This window comes from Babylonia areolata, chromosome 5 (assembly GCF_041734735.1).
Source record: "Babylonia areolata isolate BAREFJ2019XMU chromosome 5, ASM4173473v1, whole genome shotgun sequence".
NCBI lineage: Eukaryota > Metazoa > Mollusca > Gastropoda > Neogastropoda > Buccinidae > Babylonia > Babylonia areolata.
The window spans coordinates 46,540,638-46,560,637 of NC_134880.1; the positions used below are offsets into that span (position 1 = coordinate 46,540,638).

General features: G+C 44.0%; 1 pseudogene; it reads left to right on the forward strand.

Moving 5' to 3' along the window:
* Positions 1-20,000, forward strand: part of LOC143282296 (limbic system-associated membrane protein-like) — a 136,245-nt pseudogene that overhangs the window by 107,260 nt on the left and 8,985 nt on the right.

A 20,000-nucleotide genomic window follows, 5' to 3' on the forward strand; every position in this document is an offset into this window, starting at 1 on the left:
CAGTGACGCCTCCTTGAGCTACTGAAACTGAAACTGAAACTCATTCTCTCTCTCTCTCTCTCTGGGGTGGGGTTGAGTGTCGACATGAAGCCTTGTTGTTAACCCATTACATGTGGGGCATCGAAGTGAACTGCTCTTCACAGAAAGAACAGTCAAGCAAAGCGGGGCTATAATAGTTGGCGAAAATGGCCATGATTTGTTATAAAAAATAATAATTATGGAAAAAAAATATATATATATTAAAGAATGATGGGGAAAAAAAAGTTTTTAAAATTGTGTAACCGACATTTTCGTGTAACACACGTCTCACTTGGTTCGTGGGGTTTTTTTGTTTTGTTTTGGTTTTTTTTCTTTGTTTGTTTTTACTTCTAAATTCACAGTTCAAATCATAATAGGAAAACACAAATAAAACTGCACGCAGGAAAAAAATATCAAAAAAATGGGTGGCGCTGTAGTATAGCGACGCGCTCTCCCTGAGGAGAGCAGCCCGAATTTCACAGAGAAATTTGTTGTGATAAATAAAAATAAAAAAATAAAAAAAATACAAATACAAATAATACAGACACGCGTACGCGCGCGCGCTTGCACACACACACACACACACACACACACACACACACACGTGCACGCGCGCGCGCGCACACACATACATTTATGCATATATACATACACAGAAATGTCAGAAGAAGAAAAAAACATGTACAAAATGAAAACAAAACAAAAAAAGGGACAGAAAGATGAGGTGCTGGTAAAAAGTCGCCCATACCAAATGAAGACCGATATACATAATATATAAACATCGGGGACAGTTCTCAAGGTGTGGTGTATGCCGAGTTCCCTGTCACACGACAGTAGAATAAAGCTATGCACTGAGGTGCAAGATAGAGATTATAGCGATATCACTATCATAATAATATCGCAGAATGTGTAGCGAACATTATGACTGACGTCAGTTTGTATTCAAAAACAGGGTTTTTATGGAAACCATCCGGCAAAAAAGTCATTATAAACAAAGCTTGTCCGATCAATTATTCCTCCTCTGTTGTACATGTCTTATCTATGTTTCAATTTTATTACTAAAACATCTTAGATCATAATTATACGGTTTTTGTTGATCTTGCTCTGGTACAAGTATAGTTTAGTAAATAGAAAATAACAAAATGAAAATAAAGAACAAAAAATGCACTTGATCCCAGTTGATTATCTTTTCTTCTTTTTTTTGTAAGGGATTTTGTTGTTGTTTTGTTTGTTGTTGTTGTTTTTGTTTGTTTGTTTTTTTTGGGGGGGTTGTGTTTTTTTTTGGTCCAGCAGTCTTCTTGATTTCGCTCACTCAAGAAAGCGGAATCCGTCGTCTGGTTTAACCTGTTGACGGCTGTCGACGAGTTTGCTCGTCACTGAAGGGCCGTCACCTCACTGAGATCACTGAGAAAGACTTTCTGGTCATGATGCTGGTTGTCGATCTTTATTTGGGTTTTTTCCTGTTGGGATGGCTTTACATTTTGGTTTGACAAAATCAGTCACGCCGCTAACGACTAACAGGGTATAAAACTGCACCACTTGAAATTCATGCCTGTTTGCCGACCTCATTTCAGCAAGGCACAGCAGTCAATGGGTTAACGGCTGGGTGAAATCGATCCAACACGAAAGAAACACTCGTGTATCTGGAAGTGTATGTGGAAATTTCAGCCTACGAACGCCGAAGAAAACGACAAAATACTGTTTTAACTGAGCTGTAAATAGGAAAGTAAGTCAAGGCTTTGGCTGGGTTGTATAAGCAATCTTAGCAGTGATAAGCTAAGGTTTATCGCTGATGGTTTTCTTCTGTTCTACTCCGTTTCGTAAGACTTAGTAATATTCTTAACGCCAGGCAAACACGGCGCTGTTAGGATTTTTTTTTTTTTTTCAGTGAATGATATGTGGGTGTGAATCGTTTTATCTCATTTTTATTATTATTCCTTTGGAATGTTACACATCTCTCTCTTTTTTTGTACTGTAAAGCGCGGTGAGCCTGCTCTTGAAAGCGGGGAACCGCGCCATGTAAGCCTCCATGTTATCATTATTATTGTTATTATCATTATGATTATTAACTCTTTCCATACGAACGGCGAAAGAGACAACGTCAACAGCGTTTCACCCCAATTACCATCATCAAAATATTGCAAGCGGAAGGCTCTTATACTGAAGACGTGAATGTTGACAAAGAATACCACAATTCTGGCGACGGAAGCTAAAGGTTGGGTCATTCAGACACCCACTGGACATCCGAGGGGTCTGTGTAAAGGAGAAGAGAGCACTGGTCGTATTGAGTGAGTTAACCTGGCGTTGGTGAATATGAGGAAGAGAGCAAGAGAGCCGCACTCTCAACAACACACAGTGTATGTCACGGTCTCACAGGCCAGCTCCGTCTTCACTGCCTGCTCAGAGAGAAAAGTGTGACAAGACAGCACAACACAGCACAACACTAGACGGCACAGCACAAAACAGCACAACACAACGCAGCACAATACAACACAGCACAACACAACACAGCACAACACAGCACAACACAACACAACACAGCACAACACAGCACAACACAACACAACACAGCACAACACAGCACAACATTAGACAGCACAGCACAAAATAGCACAACACAACACAGCACAGCACAGGAGAACACAACACAGCGCAGCACAACACATGACAACACAACATAACACAGCACAACACAGCACACATAACACAGCACAACACGGCGCAGCACAACATAACACAGCACAGCACAGCACGACACGACACAGCACAAGACAGCACAGCACAGCATAGCACAGCACAAGACAGCACAGCACAAGACAACACAGCGCAGCACAACACATGACAACACAACATAACACAGCACAACACAGCACACATAACACAGCACAGCACAACACAACACAGCACGACATGACACAGCACAACACAGCGCAGCACAACATAACACAGCACAGCACGACACGACACAGCACAAGACAGCACAGCACAGCATAGCACAGCACAAGACAAGACACAGCACAGCACAAGACAACACGACACAGCACAAGACAACACAGCAGAAGACAGCACAACGCAACACAAGACAGCACAGCACAGCACAAGACAGCATAGCACAACACAACACAGCACAGCACGACACGACACAGCACAAGACAGCACAAGACAGCACAGCACAAGACAACACGACACAGCACAAGACAGCATAGCACAACGCAACGCAACGCAACACGAAAGAAAGAAAGAAAGAAAGGCAGAGGAAGAAGATCGTCAATCGCGGAAGGAAACAGGTCGAAGACGAAGTCACAAGCCACGATCGAAGAAGCTGAAGACAGAAGTCATCCAGTATTCCACGTGTCTCGTTTGGAGGCGGTAAAATGACAACAATACATTTGGGTGTGTCAAATAACTTCGACATTCGTGTTGTTATGAACGATTATCGAGACAGCAATGAGGAAAGACCCCACCCCTACCCCTACCCCTACCCCTACCCCCACCCCATCCCCAGAATGGCTTGGTAATCGTTCAGCAGTTCTTGTGTGCGTTATTAACGCTCATTAGCTACCGCAACAGGGGACATTACGTCATGCAATTACAGTGAAACTGGTGTACAAAGTACAATATCGCCCACGGAATAATAGATGTAGAGGCTACGGGACTGCAAAAAAAATGGTGGCCTCTGGCATTTTCTGCTGGAAGCGATGAACTTTGGATTTTTGTTTTGCATTCCTGATGTTTTGTCTGGAATCGCCCCATGTGAGTGTGTGTGTGTGTGTGTGTGTGTGTGTGTGTGTGTGTGTGTGTGTGTGTGTGTGTGTGTGTGTGTGTGTGTGTGTGTGTGTAGGAGAAAGAGAGAGAGAGTGATTGAACCTAACAGTATTTAGGACCCATCATCAGAGAGTTTCAGTTGATGAGGCTGTTTCTCTGGTGGAATTCTACCGCGGGCTATCCATGGCGCCGCTATCGGATTATGCGCGTTGTCGCAGTCTCCTGAAGATACAAACTTTGCTACTGGCACGAAACCTGAATTCTCATTGCTTCTGTTGACTTTTTCGATTTTTGTTCTTGATATTGCGGTAAGCTATCATTTTCTTTTGTGTGCCTCCCCTCACCCCCTCCCCTCCTTCCTCCTCAGTTGCCCCCTACTCAAAGACTGCAAAAATGCGACAAAAATAAAGCTCGCGGTATTTGTTATTGTGACAGAAAAAGGTCACCAATCCCGACGCTGTTCAGTAAAGCGAAAAAGGGTAACTATTACCATTGCCAGTAGTGAAATGTAGCTATTCTCTCCGTCTTTCTTTATGAAATGGGAGCAATTACAATTAACTCGATAGTGACAAGTAGGTAATGTTCGTACTGTCTGCCAAGCTCCTATTATTTGTGCTGGAAGAATTCGTAACTGGAGAAAGTATAGAATGGGCGAAGCTTTGAGAATGATGTTGTAACTCGACGGAATGTTCGGGATCGTAGATTTGAAACTGCCTTGTTGTACACAAACCAAACAAATGTCATCGTATCATATTTCTGTTATTCACGGTTCACAACAATAACACCCAAAAATAAAACCCCAAATACGTTCCTATTATCATGTATCATTGTATTACTTGGGCCAACAGCACAGTGAGAACTATATTCTCAATGGTTTCTCTATTGCATTGGGAAATCATTTACAGCTTAGTCTTTTGTGAAGGACTATAAATCTCAAACTAGGAGGCAAAGTTGCACTGGCTGTTAGTGCTGCAGCCTTGGGGGCTGGTTGGCCTTTGGGAACCGTCCGTGTCTGATGTTTGTTTCTGAGTTTGTGTTTGTTTGTTATTTACTGAAGAGTCACCCAGGATCATGGAGTACCTGCCAAGCTTCCTGTTCACTTGCTCTGGTACTCTTGTTCATTTTTGTTTTAACCTCAGAGCCGTCCCAGATCACGGAGTACCTGTCGAGCTATCTGGATCAGTCACCTTTGTTTCAAACTGCACTGTTCGTAACTGTTGTTTCTTTGTATGTTGTTGGTGTTGTTTCTTTTAACTCAGAGTCGTCCCATATTATCGAGTACTTTGTATTTTGTATTTTGTATTTCTTTTTATCACAACAGATTTCTCTGTGTGAAATTCGGGCTGCTCTCTCCAGGGAGAGCGCGTCGCTACACTACAGCGCCATCCATATTTTTGTTGTTGTTTTTTTCCTGCATGCATTCTTTTTAATTTTATTTGTTTTTCCTATCGAAGTGAATTTTTCTGCAGGATTTTACCAGGAACAACCCTTTTGTTTGCCGTGGGTTCTTTTACGTGCGCTAAGTGCATGCTGCACACGGGACCTCGGTTTATCGTCTCATCCGAATGACTAGCGTCCAGACCACCACTCAAGGTCTAGTGGAGGGGGAGAAAATATCGGCAGCTGAGCCGTGATTCGAACCGGCGCGCTCAGATTCTCTCGCTTCGTAGGCGGACGCGTTACCTCTCGGCCATCACTCCACTCTACTTGTCAAGTTCTTCATGATTCAGTCACTGTTTGGGTTTGTTGTGTGTTTTTTGTTGTTATTGTTTTAAGGGGGTTGTTGTTGGGGGGTTTTTGTTTGTTTGGGTTTTTTGTTTTTTTTTGGGGGGGGGGGGGAGGGGGGGGGGGTTTGGGGGGGGGGGGTTATTTGTTTGTTTGTTTGTTTCACCTCAGAACGGCCCCAGGTCATCGAGTACCGGTTGAGTTCAGTCCCCTTTACCTGAAACTACACTGTTCGTAACTGTTGTTTGTTTGAATGTTTTAACCTCAGAGTCGCCCCAGATCATAGAGTACCTGTCGAGCTCCCCATAGCTCAGTCACTGTTTTTTTTGTTGGTTTTTTTTTGTTTGTTTTTTGTTGTTGTTGTTTTTTTGTTTTTTGGTGTGGTTTTTTTTTTTTTTTTTTTTTTTGGGGGGGGGGGGTTCTTTGTGTGTGTGGCTTTTGACTCACTTGTGTAAACAAAGTGAGTCTATGTTTTAACCCGGTGTTCGGTTTTGTGTGTGTGTGTGTCTGTGTGTGTCCGTGTGTCCGTGGTAAACTTTAACATTGGCATTTTCTCTGCACATACTTTGTCAGTTGACACCAAATTAGGCATAAAAATGGGAAAAATTCAGTTCTTTCCAGTCATCTTGTTTAAAACAATATTGCACCTTAGGGATGGGCACAAAAAAATAAAAAATGAAGCCTAATTATATGCAAACTGCATTTACTGTTATATTTATATTTTTTGTATTCTCTAAACTTGGCACTTTGATCTGATATTCTGACCCAACAACAAGAGCAGTCATTATTATCATTTTTTGTTCAAACAGGAACTTCTTTTGCTAAGCATGGAAGTTTTATTTATTTTGCAAACGTTTTGGTGCAGATAGTAAAAAAAGGGAAATTACTCTGTAATTAATGCTAGGGGGACTTAATTCGCTTTAAACTGATCTTTCTCATCTTAAACATTACATTTTGAAATTATACTCAATACATAAAAAGCTTGGAATTTTTTTTTTTTTTTTTTTTTTTTTTTTTTTTTAAGTGTATCACAAGTGAGTCTTGAAGGCCTTGCCTCTCTTGTCTGTTTGGTGGTGGTGGTTTTTTTCTTTCCAAGCGCACTGACCGTAACTGCCGCGTGTCTGTGTGTTGTGACATCAGAGTCGGCCCACATCATCGAGTACCTGTCGAGCTCTGCATTGTTCAGTCACTGGTGTGTTTATTATTTTTGTTGTTGTTTTGTTTGTTTGTTTGTTTGTTTTCAAACCGTCCTGTCCGTAACTATTGTTGGTGTTGGTTTTTTGGTTGTTGTTTTTCTTTCTTTCTTTCTTTGTGGGGGGGAGGGGGGGAGTGGGGGGGAGGTTGGGGAGAGAGTGTTTTTTGTTGTTGGTTTTTTTTGTTGTTGTTGCTTTGTTACTTTGTTTGTTTGTGTTTTTCAAACCGCACTGTCCATAACTGTTGTGTGTCTGTTGTGATCTCAGAACATCCCATGATCATCGGGTACCTGTCGAACTCTCTAGTTTATTTAATAGTGTTGGGGGGCGGGGGGAGTTTGTTTGTTTGTTTGTTTTTATTTTGTTGTTGTGTGTGTCTGTGTCTGTGTGTGTGTGTGTGTGTTTATTGGTTGTTTTTTTGTTGTTGTTGTTTTTACCGCACTATCTGTAACTGTTGTCTGTTTTACTGTGACCTCAGAGCCGCCGCAGATCATCGAGTACCTGTCGAGCTCCCTGACGGTGGTGGTGAGGGAGGGGGAGACGGTGGAGCTGGTGTGCAACGTGACTGGGGTGCCCCTGCCCACCGTCACCTGGTTCCGCCTGCCCACGGGGCTCATGCAGGACGAGGACAGGGCCATGGACGCCGCCAGACGCAAGAAACGTGGGTTGTAGTGGTGGTATTTGTATTCTCTTTTTATCACAACAGATTTCTCTGTGTGTGAAATTCGGGCTGCTGTCCCCCAGGGAAAGCGCGTCGCTATACTACAGCGCCACCTTTTTTTTTCTTTTTTTTTTTTTGTATTATTTCCTGCGTGCAGATTTATTTGTTTTTTCCTATCGAAGTGGATTGTTTTACAGAATTTCCCAGGAACAACCCTTTTGTCGCCGTGGGTTCTTTTACGTGCGCTAAGTGCGCTAAGGGATCTCGTCTCATCCGAATGGTTAGCGTCCAGACTACCACTCAAGGTCTAGTGGAGGGGGAGAAAATATCGGCGGCTGAGCAGTGATTCGAACAGCGCGTTCAGATTCTGTCGCTTCCTAGGCGAACGCGTTACCTCTAGGTGGTGGTGGTGGTGGTGGTTGTGACAGAATGTGTGGTGGTGTTGTGCTGTGTTTTGTGTTGTTGTGCTGTTGTTCTGACAGTATGTGTTGTGTTGTTGTGCTGTGTTTTGGTTCTGACAAAATGTGTTGTGTTCTTGTGCTGTGTTTTTGTTCTGACAAAATGTGTTGGTGTTGTTGTGCTGTTTTTGTTCTGACAAAGTGTGTTGTGTTGTGTTGTTGTGCTGTATTTTTGTTCTGACAGTATGTGCTGTGCTGTGTTATTGAGCTGTGTTTTTGTTCTGACAGAATGTGTTGTGTTGTGATGTGTTAAGGTGTGTTGTTGTTCTGACAAAATGTGTTATGTGGTGTGGTGTGGTGTGGTGCTGTGGTGTTGTTCTGATAGTATGTCTTGTGCTGTGTTGAGCCGTGTTTTTGTTCTGACAGAATGTGTTGTGCTGTGTTGTGTTGTTGTTATGACAAAATGTGGTGTGGTGTGTTGTTGTGACCAAATGTGTTGTGTTGTGTGCTGTGTTGTTTTGTTGTGGTGTGTTATTGTTCTGACATAGTGTGTTGTGCTGTGTTGTGTTGTTGTTCTGATAAAATGTGGCATGCCGTGTTGTGTTGTTGTTCTGATAAAATGTGGCGCGTCGTGCTGTGTTGCTGTTCTGACAAAATGTGTTGTGCTGTGTTGTGTTGTTGTTCTGATAAAATGTGGCATGCCGTGTTGTGTTGTTGTTCTGATAAAATGTGGCATGCCGTGTTGTGTTGTTGTTCTGATAAAATGTGGCGTGTCGTGCTGTGTTGCTGTTCTGACAAAATGTGTTGTGCTGTGTTGTGTTGTTGTTCTGATAAAATGTGGCATGCCGTGTTGTGTTGTTGCTGTCATAAAATGTGGCATGTCGTGTTGTGTTGTTGTTCTGATAAAATGTGGTGTGTTGTGCTGTGTTGTTGTTCTGACAAAATGTGTTGTGTTGTTGTTCTGACAAAATGTGTTGTGTTGTGTTGTGTTGTTGTTCTGACAAAATGTGTTGTGTTGTGCTGTGTTGTTGTTCTGACAAAATGTGTTGTGCTGTGTTGTTGTTCTGACAAAATGTGTTGTGCTGTGTTGTTGTTCTGACAGAATGTGTTGTGTTGTGTTGTTGTTCTGACAAAATGTGTTGTGCTGTGTTGTGTTGTTGTTCTGACAGAATGTGTTGTGCTGTGTTGTGTTGTTGTTCTGACAGAATGTGTTGTGCTGTGTTGTTGTTCTGACAGAATGTGTTGTGCTGTGTTGTTGTTCTGACAGAATGTGTTGTGCTGTGTTGTGTTGTTGTTCTGACAGAATGTGTTGTGCTGTGTGGTGCTGAGTAGTTGTTGTTTTGTACAGAATGTATTGTGCTGTGTTGTTGTTCTGACAGAATGTGCTGTGTTGTGCTGTGGTGGTGTTCTGACAAAATGTGTTGTGCTGTGTTGTGTTGTTGTACTGACAGAATGTGTTGTGCTGTGTTGTGTTGTTGTTCTGACAAAATGTGTTGTGCTGTGTTGTGTTGTTGTACTGACAGAATGTGTTGTGCTGTGTTGTGTTGTTGTTCTGACAGAATGTGTTGTGCTGTGTTGTGTTGTTGTTCTGACAGAATGTGTTGTGTTGTGCGGTGTGGTGGTGTTGTTATTGTGAGTGTCAGACACCCAGACCACGACTGCACACGACCCATTTGTTAGGGTCAGGAAAAACAATCACAAAAAAAATACAAAACATAAAGTAACTGAATGAAAATACACTGTAATTGGCCTACTGACCCCTCTCTCCTCACATCGTGTGAACGCCGCTCCCCCCCCCCCCTCCAACCCCCCTCCCTCTTCACTACTCTCAGAAGCTGAGTCACTATCAGTACCTTTTTTGCTGGTAGCTTTATTCACTGCAGAGACTTTATTGAACGTCTTCATCATCCTCGTTGATGTCGAAACCTTCTGTATGAAGCATTTCAGTCACTTCAGCAGCGGCAAAAGCCGCTGTCGTGATCCAGTTTGCTCCAGAAATTTTCACTTTGTATCGCCTGCGACGCCATTTTCGATACGTATGCAGATTAGCTTGTCCTGTTGGGTCCTGAACTCGCTGGGCCGCTGTGGAGTGTGTTGTTACGGAATCTCATGAAGAAACTTTCCATTCGACCCTTGACACGTTCGCAATGCCCGGTGTAGCTTTGATTGTTATGCTAAGGAACACGTGCTAAGGAAAACGTGGGGGGTAAAAAAAGTCATTATTGTCGTTAGTAGGGGACTTAGTAGGTGGTGTCCTAAGTACGTAAAATCAGAACAGGCACCACTGAACACCACCGAAGTGACTCAGCAGCAGTGCAGGGTCTCCTCTGGTGTGTGGCCTCCTGGCGACCTAACATCGATGGTTCCCTGTGGACTGCCGACGCTGGAACTGCGACGGACGAAACCCGGGTGTGGCCGTGTATTGGGGAATCTAAATGAGCGGCGTGGGAGTAATGCCACTGAAACGGTGCAGATGATGGGGCAGCAAAAAAAAAAAAAAAAAAAAAATTGTCGAAACCGCCTTTGCGTTCCATCGTCCGGAGTGAGCTAGTGGGAGGGAGAAAGAAAAAAATCCTGGCCTGTACTTTGGAACTGGGGCCCATGGACGCTAGCTCACGCTGCCACTAGGACTCCGTTCCATGCTCCAGAGAAAAAGGGGAGAGGGAGGGAGGGGAAGATGGAGGAAGAAGAGAAAGAGAGGGAGGAAGGGAGAGTGATGGAAGAAGAAGAGAGGGGGGGGGCAGGGGGAAGGGAGGGTGAAGAGAAAGAGAGGGAGGGAAGAAGAGGGTTAGAGATGGAAGAAGAAGAGAAAGAGAGGGATGGAGGGGGGTGAAGGTGGATGGAGGGAGAAAGATGAGAAAGAGAGGGAGGGAAGGGGAAAAGAAGGGGGAGGGATGGTGGAAGATGAGAGAGGGAAGAGTCTGATGGAGGTGGAGGAAGAGGAGAAATAGAGGGAGAGGTAGTGATAGAAGAAGAAGAGAAAGAGAGGGGGGTGGGGAAAAAAGAGAAAGAGAGGAGGGTGGGGAATGAGAGAAAGAGGAGGTGGGGAAGGGGAGAGAGAGGGTGGTGGGGAAGGAGAGAAAGAGAGGGGGATGGGGAAGGAGAGAAAGAGAGGGGGTGGGGAAGGAGAGAAAGAGAGGGGGGTGGGGAAGGAGAGAAAGAGAGGGGTGGGGAATGAGAGAAAGAGAGGGGGTGGGGAAGGAGAGAAAGAGAGGGGGGTGGGGAAGGAGAGAAAGAGAGGGGTGGGGAAGGAGAGAAAGAGAGGGGGTGGGGAAGGGGAGAGAGAGGGGGTGGGGAAGGAGAGAAAGAGAGGGGGATGGAGAAGGAGAGAAAGAGAGGGGGTGGGGGAAGGAGAGAAAGAGAAGGGATGGTGGAAGGAGAGAAAGAGAGGGGGGAGTGGGGGAAGAAGAGAAAGAGAGGGGGTGGGGAAGGAGAGAAAGAGAGGGGGATGGGGAAAAAGAGAAAGAGAGGGGGTGGGGGGAAAAGAAAGAGAGGGGGATGGGGAAGGAGAGAAAGAGAGGGGGGAGTGGGGGAAGAAGAGAAAGAGAGGGAGGGAGAGATAAGAGAAAGAGAGGGGGTGGGGTAAAGAGAAAGAGAGGGGGATGGGGAAGGAGAGAAAGAGAGAGGGGTGGGGAAGGAGAGAAAGAGAGGGGGGAGTGGGGGAAGGAGAGAAAGAGAGGGGGGAGTGGGGGAAGAAGAGAAAGAGAGGGGGTGGGGGAAGGAGAGAAAGAGAAGGAGGTGGGGAAGGGGAGAGAGAGGGGGTGGGGAAGGGGAGAAAGAGAGGGGGTGGGGAAAAAGAGAAAGAGAGGGGGGTGGGGAAGGAGAGAAAGAGAGGGGATGGGGAAGGAGAGAAAGAGAGGGGGGTGGGGAAGGAGAGAAAGAGAGGGGGTGGGGAAGGAGAGAAAGAGAGGGGGGAGTGGGGGAAGAAGAGAAAGAGAGGAGGGTGGGGGAAGGAGAGAAAGAGAGGGGGTGGGGAAGGAGAGAAAGAGAGGGGGGAGTGGGGGAAGAAGAGAAAGAGAGGGGGTTGGGGAAGGAGAGAAAGAGAGGGAGAGATAAAGAAGAGAAAGAGAGGGGGATGGGGAAGAAGAGAAAGAGAGGGAGAGATAAAGGAGAGACAGAGAGGGGGATGGGGAAGAAGAGAAAGAGAGGGAGAGATAAAGAAGAGAAAGAGAGGGGGATGGGGAAGAAGAGAAAGAGTGGGAGAGATAAAGAAGAGAAAGAGAGGGGGGATGGGGAAGAAGAGAAAGAGTGGGAGAGATAAAGAAGAGAAAGAGAGGGGATGGGGAAGAAGAGAAAGAGAGGGAGAGATAAAGAAGAGAAAGAGAGGGGGATGGGGAAGAAGAGAAAGAGAGGGAGAGATAAAGAAGAGAAAGAGAGGGGATGGGGAAGGAGAGAAAGAGAGGGAGAGATAAAGAAGAGAAAGAGAGGGGGTGGGGAAGGAGAGAAAGGGAAGGAGAGGAGGGACGGGGGAAGAAGACAACAGGGGGGGCCGGGGGGGGGGGGTAGTGGTAGAGTCAGAAGGAAAGAGAGGGGAAGGGAGCAGGAGGGATAAAAAGAGAGAGAGAGAGAGAGAGAGAGGGAAGGAGGGGAAGGAAGAAGAAAAAGAGAGGGGGGGAGGGGAAGGTAGAAGAGAAAGAGAGGGAGGGGGGAGGCAGGGAAGGAAAGGGAGGGATGCGATCATCGACGCGAGCTTAAGTTGTGGACGGATATTAATTTGATTGGAATGAATAATTTGTGTTTTGTTATAAGATCGAAATAATAATAGTAGTACACTGCACAATGCAAATGCCATAAAGCAATTCATTGTGCCTTCTGTTGTTTTGTTGTTGTTTTTTCTTCTTTTTTTCTTTTTCTTTTTCTTTTTTTCTTTTTTTTTTCTTCTTTTTTTTTCTTTTCTTTTTTTGACGATGTGCATGTTTTTTATCGTCACAGTGACTTGAATGTGAGCATGGAGAATATGTCATTGAAAACAAATAGTTTTACTTACCCATTTGACGAAAGTGGGCTGGAAAATAAAGGAAAACCTGTCTTGATAGAGATTTACAGCCAATGTGCTTTTTTTTCTTTTTCTTTTTTTTTCTTTTTCAAAAAATGGTACTGCTTTTGGCAGAGAACAGCAGCATATTGACGGGCGCAATAGCCGAGTGTTAAAGCCTTGGACTTTCAATCTGAGGGTCCCGGGTTCGAATCTCGGTAATGGTGCCTGGTGGGTGAAAGGTGGAGATTTTTCCGATCTCCCAGGTCAACATATGTGCAGACCTGCTAGTGCCTGAACCATTTTCATGTCTGTAAGCACGCAGAGGATCAAATACGCACGTTAAAGGTCCTGCAATCCATGTTAGCGTTCGGTGGTTTATGGAAACAAGAAGTTACCCATCATGGCTGGCTAGATGATGGGATAAAGGAACGAAACAGTCATACACGCGAAATGTTACATGCCTGTATGAGTATTTTGTGTGCGTGACTGAAACCTGATTGAATGAAACGGGAAACGAATGATGAGCGCCCAGGGACAGCTGTCAGTCGGCTCTACCCAGGCGGGCAGCCTGTTGTGCAAACGGCCTCGAGTTTGCAAAGCACTTAAAGCTGGGTTTTCGACCGAAGACGGGCGCTATGTAAGTATCCAAATCATCATCATATGAGCCCTGAAATACCACCTTTCCGGTCAGCTGTGTGGTCTCTGTGCAGCATGATTTGTATTTGAACAGCTTTTGAAACCACAAGTGTTGTACTTTGCTCCTGTTTGTTGTTTGATAATCATCACACATTCCTGTTGAATCGATCAGAAATAGCAACCACTACAAAATACTGTGACCCTGATACAGTGATAAACCTGCACTTAAAGGAACACAGTTCAGAAAATTAAGAGAGGAAACATAAAAAAAATAATAATAATAATCAAAAAATAATATAATAAGATAATGATCATAATAATGATAATGAAATTGGAAAAAAAAAAGACATGTTTATAGCAGGAATGGTTTCCAATAGTACGAAGGTAATGGTGCCACAAATGTCAGTAGAGTTTCGCTCAGTTTGTTTTGCTTTGTTTTGTTTGTTATCAGTCAAGCTGTGACTGCGGTGTGTGTGTGTGTGTGTGTGTGTGTGTGTGTGTGTGTGTGCGTGTGCGTGTACCGACACGTGGATAGGGGTGAGGGGCGGAACACCACAGGTAAGTGATAATTAGGCTTGTTACCCAGTGCAGTCAGGACAGCTTCACAGGAACGCTGTCTTGCCTTCACTCGCTCCTGTGAGAAAAGAGCATCGAGTACAGATGATGCCACCGTGGTTCGATACCAGTGCACACTTCCAGTGGGAGAGGATAGACTTGAATATCGGCTCTTTTTTTTTTCTCTCTTTTTTTTTCTTTTCTTTTTTTTTTTGGGCGCTGCGATCCAATATCTATTCTAAAACTGGGGGGAAAACAGTAGCACACTTCGGTCTACAATAGATTAGGATTGATTAACTTTTAGGGGGAAAAAAAAGAATGAACAGGTATACAATGACAGCAACACTGTTCTTTCTTCTTTTTTTTCTTTTTCTTTTTTAACTTAACAAGAGGAGATTGTTTACCATACATAATGACAGGGATGGTGTGATTCAAAGTTTGGATGGCGAAATAAATGTAGAAGAGAATAACACATACAAACATACATACATACAGACAGACAGACAGACAGACAGACATCATACATACGTATGTCCGCATATTCAAAATTGGAAGAAAAAAACTCATAAGCTGTAGTGGGGTTTTTTTTTGTGTGTGTGTTAACTATGCGTTTTGATATATGTTTGATAACGATGTTTTCTCATTAATTTACACAATCTCATATATATCACCATTTCTCAGCAAAATACAATCAGTGCTAAAACAATGAAAGATAGCGTTTGTTCTTCTGAACATCTTTATTATTGGACTCAAGTCAACAACAAGAGATTGTGCAAATGCGCCAAAAATGAATAGGCTGACTTTATGGAAAAGAATCCATTCTGCGATTGACCACATTAATAAATGTTTCAGAACGAAACAAAATATGTAATACATGCACGTGAACGACAGAATGCAATTTTTCTTGCTTTAAATTTAGTATTTGAAGACTTTTGATTCAGACTATGGTTAGTACTCCAAAAGATGTTTTAATTGAACATTGTGATCAGTGTTTGAAGGAAATTAGATATAATTCTTTGTGTATGTGCATACAACCCAAGCCACTCCAAAAAGAAAATTTCATCAGTCCGTGTCCACAGTTCTTATGACATGTTCTCCAACTCTGATGACGTGTTCCACAATTCTGATGACGTGTTTCCACGATCCTGATGGCGTGTGTTACGACTTTGATGACATGTTTGCACGGTTCTGTTGACGTGACATGTTCCACGATTCTGATGACGTGTTGCGCAATTCTGATGACGAGTTGCGCGATTCTGATGACGTTTTGTGCGATTCTGATGGCGTTGTTGCGCGGTTCTTGGTGACGTGTTGCAGAGATCGGGGAGGCGGGCGAGGTGCTGGTGATCCACAACGTCACCAGGTACTGTGATGACGTGTATGAGTGTGTGGCCCACAACAACGTCCTCGCACGGCTCACCGCAGCATCCGTGTCTACGTGGAATGTGAGTGTCTACTCAACAGTTCTTCAAGCCGTTGAAAATCTATGCGAATTCACTACTCTGTGAGCATAGGATCTGTTTCACTATTTGCCTGTATTCCTTGTGAGCATAGGATCTGTTTCACTATTTGCCTGTCTTCCTTGAGGCTGTTTCTGGTTTGCCTTTCTGCCGTTTTTGAGACTACTTCTCCATGTCTGGTTTGCCTTTCTGTCTCTTGTCTTTAGCTCTGCCTCTAGATCTCTGTCTCATCCTCCCCCCCCCCTCTCTCTCTCTCTCTCTCTCTCTTTGTGTCTGTCTCTTTGTGTGCTTCTGTCTCAGTCTTTCTCTCTCTCTCTCTCTTTGTCTCACTTTTTATCTCTTTGTATCACTCTTTCTCTCTGTCTCTCTGTCCCTGTCTTTGTATTTGTCTCGCTGTTTCTCTCTTTCTTTCTCACACACACACACACACACACACACACACACACACACACACACACACACACACACACACCGCTTTTCCTTTCTAAATAAAGTTCTGTACTGCATTTTGCTGTTCTGTTCTCTCTTTTCTCTTTCTTCATTGACAGTAATGCTTGCGCATTAAAAGAAACTGGCCGTTTATTTCACGTATTTTATAGGTGTGTTAGTATGTGTTATTTTACTTCTTCGTTAATTTTGTTGTCCGTGTCAACAAGGTTAGAAAAAAAAAGTGGCTTTGAAAGTGTGTACGCGTGGTCTGCCGTTTCCTTGCTAACGTCCCCGCAGTGATGTAGTTACAAAGTTTAACTCACTCAGTACGGCCAGTCCTCTCTTCTCCTCTACACAGACCCCTCGGATGTCCAGTGGGTGGCTGAATGACCCAACCTATAGCTTCCGTCGTCAGAATTGTGGTATTCTTTGTTAACATTTACGTCTTCAGTATAAGAGCCTTCTGCTTGCAATATTTTGATGGTGGTAATTGGGGTGGTGAAACGCTGTTAACGTCGTCTCTTTCGCCGTTTGTATGGAGAGAGTTATTAACTTCATGCTTTCTGTAACGAACCGCTTCTATACAATGAACAGTACAATTCAGAAAAAGGCCAGCGACGATTAGACTGGATGTTGAATTGTGAACCCAGGACTGTGGTCACACACACCCTAAAAAAAACACTACCGCTTCAAGCCTGTTGCACTTTGTGGTACCTGCCAGTTTGAAAACAGATAATGATTACTACTACTACTACTGCTGCTGCTACTACTATTGCGACTACTACTGCTGCTGCTACTACTACTACTATTACTACTACTGCTGCTGCTGCTACTACTGCTGGTTGCTGCTGCTGCTGCTACTACTACTACTACTGCTACTGCTGCTACTACTACTACTGCTGCTGCTGCTGCTACTATTGCTGCTGCTACTACTACTATTACTACTACTGCTGCTACTACTACTGCTGCTGCTGCTGTTGCTGCTGCTGCTACTAGTACTACTACTGCTGCTGCTGCTGCTGCTGCTACTACTACTACTGCTGCTGCTGCTACTACTACTGCTGCTGCTGCTGCTGCTAATACTAATACTAATGATGATGATAATAATAATAGTTCATGATGTTTATGGTGATAGTAACAGTAGGCTCACAAAAAACACGGAGTTCCGAAAGAGAAGGAAAGAAAAGAAAATCAAACGAAAACGGAAAAAAAAAGAAGAAAGAAGAAAAAAAAAAAAAAAGAAAGGCATAGACAGAAACAACAACAAAAAGAGTCACCTCAATGAATATCTCTTTCCCAGAAAACAACCACCAACAACAACAACAAAATAGTTCTTTTGGTGGAAGGGGGTATCAAAGAACACAAAGCAGGAAAAAAAAAGGGGGGGGGGGGAGAAACAACGAAAAACAGGTAGAATACTTCACATTTTGCATTTCCTTTCAGTCCCTCCGGAAGTGCACCTGCCCAACCGGAAGATCGGCCAGAGCAAAGGGAAGACAACCATCCTGGAGTGCGTGGTGACGGCCTACCCCCACGCTATCACCGTGTGGAAACGACACGGCAAAGTCATTGAGCGCAACTCCAAGTACAACCTGGAGGTAGGTCTTGGTAGACTGTCGTAGTCCGAAGATGACGCACCGCGGGCAGTCCAAAGCACGAGGCACACAGCTGCCTGCAAGTGTTAGTTAACTACGGTAGTCAGCTGTCTGGAATGTGGCGGACGGTGCTGTGTGACGTCTGTTTCTTGCAGGGTCAGCTGGTTGTTGTCGCTGGTCCTCTTCAAAGGTGGTTGTCGCTCTGGAAATGAGCGACCTACGCGATGGTCTGTTGCCTGCAGAAGCTTCAAGCTTGCGTGGGTGAATGCCTGTACATTTGAAGTAGCTCTTCAGAGCGTCTTTATATTTCAGTTTGGAGGTAGAGGTCAGTATAAACGTCATTATTGTTCAGTTTGGGGGTAAAACAGAGTTCAATATAAGCGTCTATATACCTGAGTTTGGAGGTAGACAGAGTTCAATATAAACGTCATTATACCTGAGTTTGGAGGTACACAGAGTTCAGTATAAACGTCATTATTGTTCAGTTTGGGGGTAAAACAGAGTTCAGTATAAACGTCATTATGCCTGAGTTTGGAGGTGGACAGAGTTCAATATAAACGGCTTTATACATGAGTTTGGAGGTAGAGTTCAGTATAAACGTCATTATACATGAGTTTGGAGATAGACAGAATTCAGTATAAACGTCATTATACATGAGTTTGGAGGTAGATAGAGTTCAGTATAAACGTCATTGTACATGAGTTTGGAGGTAGATAGAGTTCAGTGTAAACGTCATTATACTTCACTTTGCAGGTAGACAGAGTCCAGTGTAAACTTCCTTTTACTTCAGTTTGGAGGTAGACAGAGTTCAATATGAACGTCATTATACCTGAGTTTGGAGGTAGACAGTGTTCAGTATAAACGGCGTTATACATGAGTTTGGAGATAGAGTTCAGTATAAACGTCATTATACATGACTTTGGAGGTAGACAGAGTTCAGTGTAAACGTCATTATACTTCACTTTGCAGGTAGACAGAGTTCAGTATAAACGTTATTATACCTGAGTTTGGAGGTAGACAGAGTTCAGTATAAACGTCATTATACCTGAGTTTGGAGGTACACAGAGTTCAATATAAACGTCTATATACCTGAGTTTGGAGGTAGACAGAGTTCAATATGAACGTCATTATACCTGAGTTTGGAGGTAGACAGAGTTCAGTATAAACGTCATTATACCTGAGTTCGGAAGTGGACAGAGTTCAATATAAACGTCATTATACCTGAGTTTGGAAGTACACAGAGTTCAGTGTAAACGTCATTATACCTGAGTTTGGTAGACATAGTTTGATATAAACGTCCTACTGGCCAAGAGCCAGTAAGATCAAGGTGCTCAGGGCTTGGATCTTGTTTGGTGATGGTTGTGTGGTTCAATATCAGAATGGCCAAGACGTTTACCTGCCAATACAGTGTTCGAAAGGGTCTGGGTTCGAATCCCGCTCTCACCCTTTCTCCCAAGTTTGGAAAATCAAAGTGAGCGCCTAGTCATTTGGATGAGACGATAAAACCGAGGTCCTGTGTGCAGTATGCACTTGGCACATTGAAAACGAACCCATTTCAACAAAAGTGTTGTCCTCTTGCAAACATTCTGTAAAGGAAATCCACTCCACAGGTACACAAGTATTTATGCATGCACTCAAGGCCTGACAAGTGCGTTGGGTTATGCTGCTGTGGTGTAGCGTTTATGGATTCGTCTGAACTCAGTGACGCCTTCTTGAGAAACTGAAGCTGAAACTGCTGCTCGAGTGGAATCTGGTGATGTCAGAAGACTTCCATTTTTGTGTGGAGATGCGGTGTATGCGTTTGGGGGTGGGGGGGGAGAAGGGGGAGAAGGGGTGGGTGAGTGTTGGGAGGTGGAGGCAGAAGTCAAAATTGTGTTGCGTATTGTTTAGCCGACCAGGGGGTAGAGGTGTATGGAGTGTGTGTGTGCGCTTGTGGGTGAAGGGGGTGGGGGGTTGGGGTAGGGATGTGTGCGCGTGTTCGCTGGGCGCGACCGACTTTTGTTCCTGTTCTGTTTCGATGATTTACCATCTGCGTGTCTTTTACTTTATCGCTTTTTGATGTGTTTACTTATTTTTGACTCACTTGTGTAAATAAAGTGAGTCTATGTTTTGACCTTGGGTTCGGTTGTGTGTGTGCGTGCGTGTGCGTGTGTGTGTGTGTGTGTGTGTGTGTGTGTGTGTGTGTGTGTGTGTCCATGGTAAACTTTAACATTGCCATTTTCTCTGGAAATACTTTTTCTTTCTTTTTTTTTTTCTTTTTTTCTTTTTTTTTTTTTTTTTTTTTTTTTTTTTTTTTTTTTTTGCTGCCCCATCATCTGTACCGTCTCAGTGGCATTACTCCCACGCCGCTCATTTAGATTCCCCCATACACGGCCACACCTGGGTTCGTCCATCGCAGTTCCAGTGTCGGCAGTCCACAGGGAGCCATCGATGTTAGGTTGCCAGGAGGCCACACATCAGAGGAGACCCTGCACTGCTGCTGAGTCACTTCGGTGGTATTCAGTGGCGCCTGTTCTGATTTAACGTACTTAGGACACCACCTACTAAGCCCCCTACTAACGACAATAATGGCTTAGACGCGGAGCCA